Source organism: Schistocerca americana, chromosome 7 (assembly GCF_021461395.2).
Source record: "Schistocerca americana isolate TAMUIC-IGC-003095 chromosome 7, iqSchAmer2.1, whole genome shotgun sequence".
In the NCBI taxonomy this organism is placed as follows: domain Eukaryota; kingdom Metazoa; phylum Arthropoda; class Insecta; order Orthoptera; family Acrididae; genus Schistocerca; species Schistocerca americana.
This window is the reverse complement of record NC_060125.1, coordinates 163,812,868-163,825,624: the sequence shown is the minus strand read 5'-3', so window position 1 is coordinate 163,825,624 and position 12,757 is coordinate 163,812,868.

The window sequence follows — 12,757 nt, the reverse complement described above, 5'->3', positions numbered from 1 at the left end:
CAGATTCTTGCCTTACATCTTCTTCTATGTTTTACCTTGTAATCTCTTTCCACACGTGGTTCACGACATTCTCAAATTTTCTGGCGTTACTCGTGCGACAGCCTCATTTATCAGCCTCTCTGTGTTTCGCAACATAAAGGTTTTGTTTCGCTCCGCAACATCTGCTTTTATTTGGGCCCAGATGAGTTCACTTGCGTTGTAGTGGCAGTGGTACGGTGGAAGACGTATAACGTGTTGGCCGTGGTTCTCTGCTAATGCATCAATCACATAATGTGTCTTCTGTGGCTTGTATCGTTTCACTAATTAAGAGGTTCCGCTTTCCGCGTATTCTGTTCAAAGCATATTTTACTGTCTTTCAACCAGCTGACTATTTCGTCTCTCCTTGCGGCAGCCGTTGGCGCCTTATTTAATTGTACAGAATATGGCGCATTGTGCATTACAGAAACACTAGCAGAAATGACGTTTGGTAGCAAGAGTGATGAACCAGTCTTTTAAAGTATCTGCATTCATCTCCTCGTGTTAGTCGACAGTTTCTTTTTTCTGAAACATCAACATAGCACCGGGCAGAAAACCATTCACAGTGCCAGCGCGAACTACAATTAGTCGCCCTCCCTTACCGATTGGCACACTCATAGTTCTGTGGCGCATGTTGTCCGTCCATGCGGCGGAAAGTGCATGACGTACGTTCAGCCATGTTTCTTCAATCCATATTATATTTTCCGGATTCACAGCTAGTGACCCACGACATCTTCATGCTCCAGTGTCTCCGCGTCCCGTTAATACCTTTAGCCTTCAGAACTTTTTCCAATGGAAGCCAATTTTTTTCAAAACAATGGAGAGACTTGTCATTCTGCCCGTGTACAAGCCACTGCCTGACAGTAATGCCATCAACTTTTTAAGTGTCGGATACTCCTTCCTGCTGTAGTATATGTATGTGCGTTGCCTGATAGCACTTACGTCAAAGTTGTTTGTTTCAGTCACACAACACTACCTCTTCCTGGACTTTTCAGGCATCACAATACCAGGGCTCGCAGCAGAATTGGCAGCCTCTTTATCATTTGTGACTCTCTTCACTGTCGCTGTAGAGACGTTCAATGCTTCTGCCACTCTGTCACCCACTTTACTCACTGATATCAAAGGCCCACCATTGTCCCTTTCCCTTTCAAAGTAAACGTGCATTCTGTATATAAATTCGCGTGCTTGGGATATCAGCGTAGCCCCTTTCCCAAATCTCTCTGCGAGACAGGCATCCATATTCCACTTTTAAAAACTTATATGGACTGATGCTCACTTTTCCACTTATACACACGCCAAGAAACAAAAGTAGCGGAATGCCCATTTATATACACAAACCTGGACGCAGCACATGGCTCAACTGACTGAAAGCAGCGGTCTCCCAGCACTACGGCAACACTGGGGCATTGCCACATGCCTCGGGCATGGATGTGTGTGATGTCCTTAGGTTAGTTAGGTTCAAGTAGTTCTATGTTCTAGGGGACTGATGACCACAGATGTTAAGTCCCATAGTGCTCAGAGCCATTTGAACCATTTTGAACCATTGCCACAGTAACGTAAACAGAAGCTTAAGATCTGATTGGGAGTCGTGGATGTGCGAAGCACGTGCGTCAAGGCAGTGTCAACTGTCAGAAGTCTTCTCTGGCCATATGGAGTGTAGACACCCAGCAGTGCCCACATCGATAATTACGAACAGAGGCTCTGGATGGCCCTGTCACCCAGCAGTGACAGTAATGTTAGTGCGACAAGCACTGTGAGATGTACTGGTGCTGAAATCCTCACACTCCCTATCAGTGATGTGGCAGCAAAGTCATATGAGCCACATGTTGTGGTAACTTGAATATTGTCATCTCAGGAATGACAAGCAGTGTGCTCACGAGAAGTGTTGGAAGATTTAATATACAATAATAAATATTACTATAATGTAGTGTAATATCATTTTAATAACTAGTATAATATACTAATATATAATATAATAAAAAATGATAAATATGGGTTTGTCGCATCTTCTGCCAAAAAAGTGCAGTCTTTGTTGCTCCTTCCCCACAACATTATCTCTGTGGTCTATCCAACTTAAGTTGCCCATAATTGTAATTCCTAGGTATTTAGTCGAATTGACAGCCCTTAGATTTGTGCGCTTTATCGTATACCCAAAATTTATCAGTTTTCTTTTAGTACCCATGAGGAAGACCTCGCACTTTTCTTTGTTTAGTGCCAATTGCCACTTTTCGTACCAAACAGAAATTCTCTCTAGAACATTTTGTAATTGGAATTGATTATTTTACTAGACGGTAAATTGCAACGTCTTCTGCATGCAATCTAAGGAGGCTGCGCAGATTGTCGAGCACACAATTCTCGTGGCGCGAATTGTGGTAAACATGTAGATTGTTGCCAGGGGAACATATCTTATCATTTTCGGGGTGAATAGCAATATGTGAAAGCGTTGCACTTTCGAGTGCTAATAGCCTCACATGACGAAATATAGCTCCTCGTTTATATAGCGTGGAAAGTTACACCTCTTCCGATATCTATATTGCTAAAACTTGAGGTTGAGTGGAAAAATGGACTCTCCTGATACTCTCCTGCTATCTCTGACTGACTCAGCAAGAGTGTACCCAGATTATGGGAAAAAGAATTGCTGCTGGGGGCTTACACAAAATGAGCTATAGTGCAGGAATAAGACGTAGTTGACAAGTAAAGTAAGTAAAGCTACTACTTTAATTTTTTATGAACTATAACTCAATAAACGTTCGTCTTTTGTCGTAGCTCTAGTGAATATCCGTAACTGGCGGCACCAGAGTCGTATGCTCGACATCTAATCGCACATTTGATATGTATCGTTAGGGGCCCGCGCGTTCGATAGGCAACATTCTTGGAAATTAACGGAGCTGGAGAAGTGTCATATTTATGGAGGTGGGTGGGAGACAACGGCGTTAGGCTTTGTTCATTATGACCGAAAGAGTGAGTGTTGGCCGCTACTTTTCTAGTGGCTAGCGTTTCCTTAACAGTCTATTACAGGCTCTTAACTTTGCTTTTGGGTCTTTGGAATGTGTTATTACTTCTGAGGCAATGCACGCTACTTCACGTGAGAAGGTATAAAGTGTATACCTGTGTTCCTCTTTCTCAGTTGACATTTTGCAGAATTTGTAACTTGTGCTGGCGATTGGCGCCGATGTAGCAACGTGTGCTCGTGTATGCAACTGATTTTCAATGTTGATTATTTCTCTTCGTTGCATAGCTGTGTCACCAGCTCTGCTTGATGTGGCCTGTAGCTGTGCTAGTGTGACCTTAAGTAAACTTTGATTCCTTCCACTTCTCTGCTCTATGGTATAACAAAAGCTGAATAAACTGTTAAAACGAAAACCGTAATCACTGTTACCGTGTTAGAAGAAGTCATAATTATTACTTACTTGGGACCATATGTCACACAGCAATACAAAAAGGATATTATAAACAAGTTACCAAGTTCAAGCAAGCATGCGATACAGTAAATAGAAGCCTAAAAGTTAAAATCAGAAAATAAGAACGAATGATGTTCTACAAAGTAATGACCGCGTTGCTTTTCTCTGTGAATCTGAAACATGGACGCTGACAAAAGATGATAACAATAAGATCCAACCAGCCGAAATGAGATTCTTAACAACAGTAGAAACATGTACTCTTTACGATAAAATTGCAAACGAAAAATTAAAGAAATAACTAAGAATAAATTCTGTGGATGAAACTAATCTATACTTCATAAATGATCAAAGACAGCATGTTGATAGAAAGCCAGAGAGAGGAATCCAAGAATTGTACTATACCCAAAAGGGAAGAAGGTATTTGGCAGGATGAAAGAAACGACGGTCAGACATGTTTTGAAGCCAGAAAAAGTAACATTCCCTAATCCATGGAGTTCAGAAGAAGAAGAATAACAAGAAGAAGAAGAAGTGAAACAAAGGTAATTAAATGTAGTAGAATTAAACCACGCGATGCTAAGGGAATTAGATTAGGAAATTCAGCAATGAAAATAGTAGACGTGTTTTTCAATTTCATCAGAAAGGGAACTGGCGATGGCCGAAGTAGAAATGATACAATATTCAGATGTGGCTACAGTAAGGAAAGGTTTGCTGAGATGAAGAACTGTTTAACATCTAATGTAAATTCAAGCTTTACTTCTGTGGAGTGCAGCCTTGTACAGAAGTGAAAGGCGTACGTTAAACTAGTTCAGACGAGACGAAAATAACAGCTTTTGAGTCGCTGCAGAAGTAAGCTGAAAATTAGGTGGCTATGTGGAATAATTAGTAGAAAGATACTGAATCGAATTTGAGTGAAATGAAATTCATGTGCAGTTTGACTAAAATGCGGAATCGGTTGACGGGGCACATCCTGAGGTTTCAACGAGCCAGCCGTTTCGTAATCGAGGAAAGCATGCGGGTTAAAGACTGTGAAAGGAGTTCTAACATTCTGCGTGGTGTCTGTTTGTTCTAAGTCGTGTCTCCCTACCACTTTCGCGCAACGACGTTCTGAGCGTGTTTTTTAGGGAATTGACTAGTTTGAACCTGGGACCTGTTGCTGGTAAGGAGACGCCAGACCACAGATGACATGTAGAGTTCAGAAGAGTTCAGTGAGACTAGCGATGATATAACCAAATACTTAATGATTTCAACGTCAGCTCCACTGCACTCCATGTAAAAGAAGCTTAATGCTAACTAAATTTAGTGGAAGGGGTTCAAGGCTTTCCTATTTTTAGTTAGCTGGTAAAATAACGTCGAAAAAGCAGTTAAGTTTACCATTGGAAATTTTATTCTACTCACAAAATATTGTCTATAAATTGTACTATTAATAAAAGGAAATATTTTAATACAGGATGATAAAAACCAACTGCGATCAACAAAAATGTGAACGAATATTCCCTGAGTGGGTTTCCAAGTTCTACAATGGATCGAAGGATGACCTATGCCATACCACATCTACAATCCAGGTTTAAATTAAGTTTCACAAAAGAGAAAACTATCAAAATTGTCTACAGTGACCCTCAATTATCTTTAATTACTTATCAAGCTTGTCGTAAATTACAGTGGCTGATGTGGCTGCTCAATAATTATATAACAGAGAAATCATCGCGTTTCAGATTTTAACTTACATAGCAAATGTGAATACCATGACATTTAATTGACGATCGACACTAGTATTACGTAAAAATGGGATGTAACAGATGAGACTTCTGCAGTTCTGAGTGAAATGTGGCATCACGTGCGTTCATTACCTTGTCGGTAATTCTGTCTATCCAATGAGAAACGTTATACTTTTCGTGGTGGGCAATGTTTCTAACGTTTGCAATGTAACAGAGACACGAAAAAGTCTCACGCTAAAACTTGCGGCTGGTGTGGCCCTATTAATGTTATCGTAAGATCTATACTATTCTTCTGGAAGGATCTAACTTTTAACATGGGCTGGTGGGTGGTCCTGGTGGTTAGCTGGCGACGTGGGTGTCCGTCCCATATCGTAGGGCCTTCTAGCTTAACACGGTTCTGCTCTCAGCTTCTGTTCTCGTTTCTCCCCTCGGAACTGCGTCTGTCTCACGGTGGGAAGGTATGACATGCATTTAGGCATTCTTGTGTTAGTCTGTGGTATTCCATCTGCTCACTCGTTACTCATATTGCTTTGGTTAATTTAATGTCACGATTTATTCAGAGGTATGTGACATACTACTGGATTTGCTTATCATGTCAGGGTTTTCATGGAAGGTGTTGGATTTGCCTGACACCTTACATATCACCACACTTCGAACTTAATTTTTGCACTGAAGTTAGGCAATGATTGAATCGTTGTCTAAGTCAGTCAAAAATTATTCCTTTATGTAAATTTTGTTGGCTACTGTTCAGCCACGTTATGCTGGTTCTATGCTAGTTTGTATTACTAATTTATATTTTTATATTCTTCCACATTATTCTCAAAAATATGTTTATATTGACAAGAGAAGAATATTTTTATGCTATTATTATTATGATTAATTTTTAATTATTTTCTTTCTTTATTTAAGTGTGAAGTTTGTTTTTTAAGAAGTTTGTTATCGAATGTGAGGAGATTTTTACATCGATTTTTTTAGAATTTTTTTTTCTTTTATAAATGTAGTAATTAAGTAAAATCTATTCCTAAGACATTTTCTAAGTATCATGTACAAGTAAAATGTTTTTGTTTCTAGATACTCATTTCAACATTGTTACATTAACAAATGAGAGTTAGTTCCAAGAATTGCTTTGACAAAGAAATATACATACAATAGTATTGAGGTATTATCCTAACAAATAGTACATATGTCAAAAAAAGGGAAAATATGCAACAAGATAATTTTTTTATTCTTTGTTTTTATAAGGAGAAAATAAGTAAAATATAGTTATTCTTTTATTTTTATGAGGAGAAAATAAGTGGCATACAGTTTTAGTGTTTATTATGCCTTACTTTTGTTTTTTATATACTGTCTATTTCAGAACTAATGACTTATTTTTATCGATAGCCTTTTTTTTACTTAAGTCCATAGTCAATGACTGCTATTTTGTAGTTTATTAGCTGTCTGGTGTGCTTAACTTATTTAGTTTTTCACACATTTCTTTTGTACAATTCCTACATCACATAATTTTATTTCATACATTCACACAATCCTATGAATGTTTATGCATGAGGTTGGCGAATGTTTTTGCACGAAGTTGAAGGACTTGAGGGAGATAGATGTGGGCAAGTATTTGATGTACAGCTTCGTTCGTCGTTCCTTGTTGGCTTTGCAAGTGTGTGTTGCTGTTGTGGAGGTCCCATAATGGAATGGAGCTGTGAGTGCAAAATCTCGTGGTTTACTGGCTTTGTATGCGTGAAAGTCATCGTTATGTGTCGCTGAAAGCGGTCGTTTTTCGTTGTAATACTTCGCAGACGACTAGTTTACAATAAGATAGGGATTTGGGAAGGTATGTCGTCTATTCTTCACCCATCTTCTTTCTTGGTCTCAATCTTGCGAATCTTCAACTTCCATTCTTCCTGCTTTTTCTCTGCTTCTTACTTGCTTCTTTGTTCTTCTCTGGACAGGATATGGAAATATTCATTGAAAACTAGTCGCTTTGAAGTTCTCCTCTTAGTAACAGTTTGATAAATTGTTTGAGCATGTCATTTTCACTTTGTGGAAATTTTCTTCAGATTCATGCATCGGCGTGCTGTTTAATAGCAGTAGTGTGACTTTTACACATATTTTTTTGCCAGTGGTGGCTTGCCCAAGCGGTCTTCTCGTCAGGCCGTTTTTTGCTCGCTCTGCTGAGTCGGGGCGTTCCAAGACCCTCTTGACCTTCTAAGTTCTGTCCCAGCAGGGTTCTGCCACTCTGTGGTTCCGTGTTCTGTCCCAGCAGGTTTCCGCTTAGCAGGCAGATTTACTGCCCACTTCGGCTACAAAGGCCCTCTGTTGGTCGCGCTGTCCTTTCCCTTCTCTTGACGCTTCTGCCTTGTAGGAATCGTGTCTTGCTAATTACATCCTTTTCTTTCTTGATACTTCTCACATTGTAACTTGTGGGTCGTTGCATCTGGTCTTTGCTGGAATTTTACAATGGTTCTTACAAAAAGTTTTACTTATAATCATCTAACATATGTCTAGTAATTACATTGTTTTATGCCTTCTTAAAAAGCTTTACTAATGTATGGTACTATTGGTGTTATTTTTGTTTTTGTTTTTATTGAAACTACTTTCTTTTTCCCACCTTCCTCTCTCTTCATTCTTCTTTCTCCTGACGATCTATCTGCAACATAATCTTGAAATATTGTACTGATTATTTACCAGTAATAAAATTAATCTTCAAACTTTTTGATATGGCTCACATGGTGAAGTCCTAAGGTTTTGCCTGTTTTTGGGTTCATTAGTTCCACAGCATTATCATGAGCAATTTGGCTAATTATGACAGGTCCTTTGTATGCAGCGTAAAACTTATGTATTTTGTGTTTCTGTTTGCTGGACAGATGGTGTGCTTTTACAAATACTTTCTGGCCTACTGAGAATGTTCTTTTAATTGCTGTTCTACCTCCTCTTTCTTTTCTTTTAATGGCTGCCTTTCTGATGTTGGAGAGTGCTGTTGCTATGACTTGTTTGTGCTGTCTACGTGGTACAATAGGAAATCTAACATTTTCTCTGGTTATGTTTGGGGGTTCAATATTTTTAAGTACAGTAAGTGGAGGTAGTAGTGTAGTGCTATGTGGCATTTCATTTATTACATCTTGAAAATCTTCAAGGTATATATCCCAAGTGTTGTGTCTTTTGCCTGCATATAATCGGCATAAAGTGCCTGTGTCCTTCGTAGATCATTCTGCTGGATTTACGCTAGGTTTGTACTTAGATATGTAGATTGGTTTTATTTTGTGTTGTTTTAACGTGTTCTGCCATTGCACTGATTTGTATCGTGGGCCATTATCCGAAATTAATCGTTCCACTCGACCTACTTGGCCAAGAAAATCTTGTCTAAATGCTTTACTTATACTAAGACCTGTTGCCCGTTTTAATGGTGTGAAGGTAACATATTTAGAAGTAAGTTCCAAAACGACAAATATGAAAATATATCCATTTTTTGTGCGTGGGAGGGACCCCATCAAATCTGTTGCAGCTATTTGCTTTTAATTATGTGGGGATTATTGGAAACATAGGGGGTTTGGTTTGGAAAGTGACTTGTTTAGCCCTCATACATATTTTTCGTTTGACTAATACTGTTCTAATTCGTCTCTCCATATCAGGAAAATGGCTTATTTGTTTTATTTTTAAAAAGCATTTCTTTTGTCCAAAGTGGCCATTACTTAAATGTGTATACCATATGTACTTATTAATTAGTTCATCTGGGATATAAATTAACTATTCATTCGTTGCAACATTTCGTCTAAAAAATAAAACATTGTTTTTTACGAGATAGTGCTGTCGAATGTCTGCCAAATCCTTATTTCTCCAATTGTGTTTGATTCCTAGTATTTCAGGATCCATGTCCTGTTCTTTGCCTATGTTTTTCAATGCTGTCGTAATGTAGTTTTCGAAAGGTACTTGTTTCATATAGTACATTGTAAACCGGTCTTCTGATGCTTCCAAACCTTTGTTATTGGATGCACCCTTTGGACATCGTGATAAAGCATCTACTAATACATTCTCTGGTCCTGGTATGTGTGTAATAGTAAAGTCAAATTCTTGTAGTATTAACATCCATCTGGCTAACCACCCATGAGATGGTTCGGCGTATAATAGAAATTCTAATGCTTTGTGGTCGGTGTATACTTTTGTTTTTCTTCCGAATAGGAAGTATCGAAAACGTTGGAAGCCCCATAGAATGGCCAATGCTTCCAGCTCCGTGACTGAATAGTTTTTCTCGTTTGTTGTGAGTACACGACTGGCAAATGCAATTGTTCTATATGATCTTAGCCCTGCCTTTTCGTATTCTTGGAATAAAACAACTCCTAAACCTGTTTTCGCGCTATCAGTGGCCATACAAAAATTTTGTGTTAGATCAGGATGTGCTAAAATCGCTGCTGTTGTTCGTGCGTTTTTCACTTTTAAAAATTCTTCATTGACTTGTTGATCCCATACCCATGGCGTGTTTTTTTCAGTCAATGCACATGGACGTGGTGTGTTGCGAGAGAGTCGATCCAAATAAATTTTTTATAGAATCAGGTGAGACCTAGAAATCTCCTGAGAGTTTTCTTACTATATGGAGTACAGAATTCTTTGATCGCCTTTGGTTTTTCTGGGTCGGGAATTACCCCTTTCTCTGAAATTATGTGTCCTAGAAATTTGACCTCTCGCCTTCCAAATTTGGATTTTGTTATATTTACTGTGACCCCATGCTCTTTCATGATCTGTGAAAACTGATTTAATGTGTCGTTGTGATGTTCCCAAGAGGGTTCTGCTATAATCACATCATCAACATAACAAGTAACTTTTTGTAAAATTTCAGGACAGAGTATAGTATTAAATCCCCTAATAAACGCTGCTGATGATATGTTTAAACCAAATGGCAATCATTTAAACTGGTAACATCTACCGAATACGATAAATGCTGTAAATTTTCTACATTCTTTGGCCAATTCTATTTTCCAGAAACTACTCCGTAAATCAATTGATGAAAATATCTTAACACCGTGGAAGTTTTGTATCAATTCCTCTAATTTTTCTAGGCGATCTGTCTCAGTGATTATGATTGTGTTGATCTGTCTGGAATCAAGAACTAACTTGATGCTTCCATCTCGTTTTTGTACAGTATGGAGCAGGCTGTTATATGTGGAGGTAGCTGGTTCAATATTATCATCATCTAACATTTTACTTATCTCCTGGGATACTTTATTCCTGTAGCTTAATGGGATTGTATAGGGTGGCTCCCTAAATGGTTTGTGCTGTTTTACTTCAAACTTGTACTGAAAGTGTTTAATACTGCCAGTCTTAGGTAAAAATACCTCTGCTTTACCTCGTAAAATACCCTCTAATTCTCTTTTACTGTGTTCCGAAATACCTTGAACTTCTTGCAATTTTTTGTCGATTTCTTTCTGGACTTCTAACATGAGTTGAGGCGATTCCCCCTTTTGTGCATACCATTCTAATTCTTCATCCTCTTTATCTCGCGTTATTCTTAATTGTTTGTTTATAACTGGTATTCTTCTAATTTTAGCTTTTACTCAAAGAGAAGTTTGACATTCCCGAATGTTACGCTACCTTTCCCCATATCTATTATCGCTCGTCTCTCATTTAAAAAATCTGCACCTATAATCAAATCTACAGTTAGTTTAGGTATAATCACGAAGTTGGCTTCGATCTTTTGACCTTGACACGAAAGAGTTAACCTTGTTTGTCTCGTAACTTCCGCAACATTGTTTCTAATAGGACCTCTTACTTTAATCCTACGTGTTTTCAGAACTGGCAATTCCTTATTGGCATTACACTACATGAATAAATTTTCTGAGATCGCAGTCAGTTCACTTCCGCTATCAGTTATAATATTGACTGGGATATGCTTTACCGTGGTCTTCACAATTGGTTGAATTTGAAAGGGTTGGTTCTGTTCTTCTTCTTCTTGCATCAACGTGTCCTCCACTGAATCATACATGAGTCTTTTCAGGAATTTCCCTTGTGAATTCGAACTTTCTGTAGGATAAGCTTTGACTGCTACTTCTATCTCTTTTATTTCCTCTTCTCTGTTTCTTCCTTCATTTACGCTTTCTTCAACATCCTCTCCTTTTTCCTCATTCTCGTCTATCTTCTCCTTCTTCGTCGCTACTTCCACATAATCGCATCTAAATGCTCTAATTATCGCTTCATAACTTCCTTCATTATATACGTTGGGTTGTGTGCCCACTAGTAACTTATTTTCAACTTCTGTCGACTGCGCATTATCCTCACTGAATTCGCCTTCCCTGGTTTCCATCTCAAATAGCTCTGCAATACTCATTACTTCGTCCTTTCTCCTATATTCGTTGTGCATCCCTCTGGTAATTCATCTTCCTCGTCAGTATTCTCCCAATTTATTTCGTCCCAACACGATATTGTTATTTTCCTGTCTTCGTTTTCATCTGGTGCCTGCGGATTTGTTTCTTCCTTCTACTCTTCTCGTGATAAGGTATTTACTTCTCTGTTCAAGGTGCTACAATTGTCCTGGGTCGGTGCATCATTCTCTTTGGCATGGGCGCTTAGCTGTCAATTCGAACGTTTATCGGAGTTTGTTGGTCTTACCTCCACCTCTTCTATCTGTATTCTCTTTTCTTGTTCAGCTTATTGATAGTGGTTTCTTTGTTGATAATTTGTCGGTCTGTTGGCGCTCCAATACCCGTTCCGGTTGTCGTTATTCCCTTTGTAATAGTTGTTGCCGTTCCTGGGTGAATTATAGTTATTGCCGTATTCTCTTCTAAATCCATAACCGGTTCTTTGTTGAAATCTATTGTCGTTTCTTGGTGCGAAGTTATCACGTGGTTCGTAATTATTGTTTCTTCGTACTGTGTCTTGTGGATTCCACTGCTTTTTGCTTTCGTTTTCACGTGCGCTTCGTCTTTTTCTTGTGTCATCTTCCGAAAATATGAACTCTAGTTCCCTTCGAATACCTTTAAATGCTTCGACGTCATTGCCTCCGCGACCTACTAATGATTGCTGGTATTTCAATGTTAGCTTCTTCGCGCATAATTTAATCAACTCTCCGTCACTGTATGGTACATCTAAGCATTGATTTTTCTTTGCCATTAATTCGAAAAATTTCACGGGACTCTTCTCTCCTGAATTTTCAAAATATGGGTTCTGTAATAATTCGTACTTCACTCTATTCTGTGCTTCGCTGGACCAATATCGTGAGAGAAACTTCTCTCTGAAATCGTACGATCGGCATGTCGCTGCAACATTCTGCATGGTTTCTGCGACTGTTCCTGACATGTGTGCACATATAAAGTCTAATTTGTGTGCTAGCGTCCAGTGTTCTGGTAATCCTACTCGGAACTGATCAATAAAAGTTCGTGGATGTAATGAGTTTCCTTCTCGAAAGTGTTGAAATTTTCTGACTGTGAGGAAATGATCGTTGTCGTACTTCGTCGTAGTTCCATATGAAATTCGCGATTCTTCGCCACTTTTGTTTCTGGTCATTTCTCCTGTCGTTCTTTCCGATTGTGGTAGATCCATTGGATATATTCCACTGTAACTTTCACGTACCCTTGCGTAGTATCGTTGGAGTGGTACGCAATAATTTTCTTCCACCGGTTGTGAACGTGTAGCTGAATGCATTGC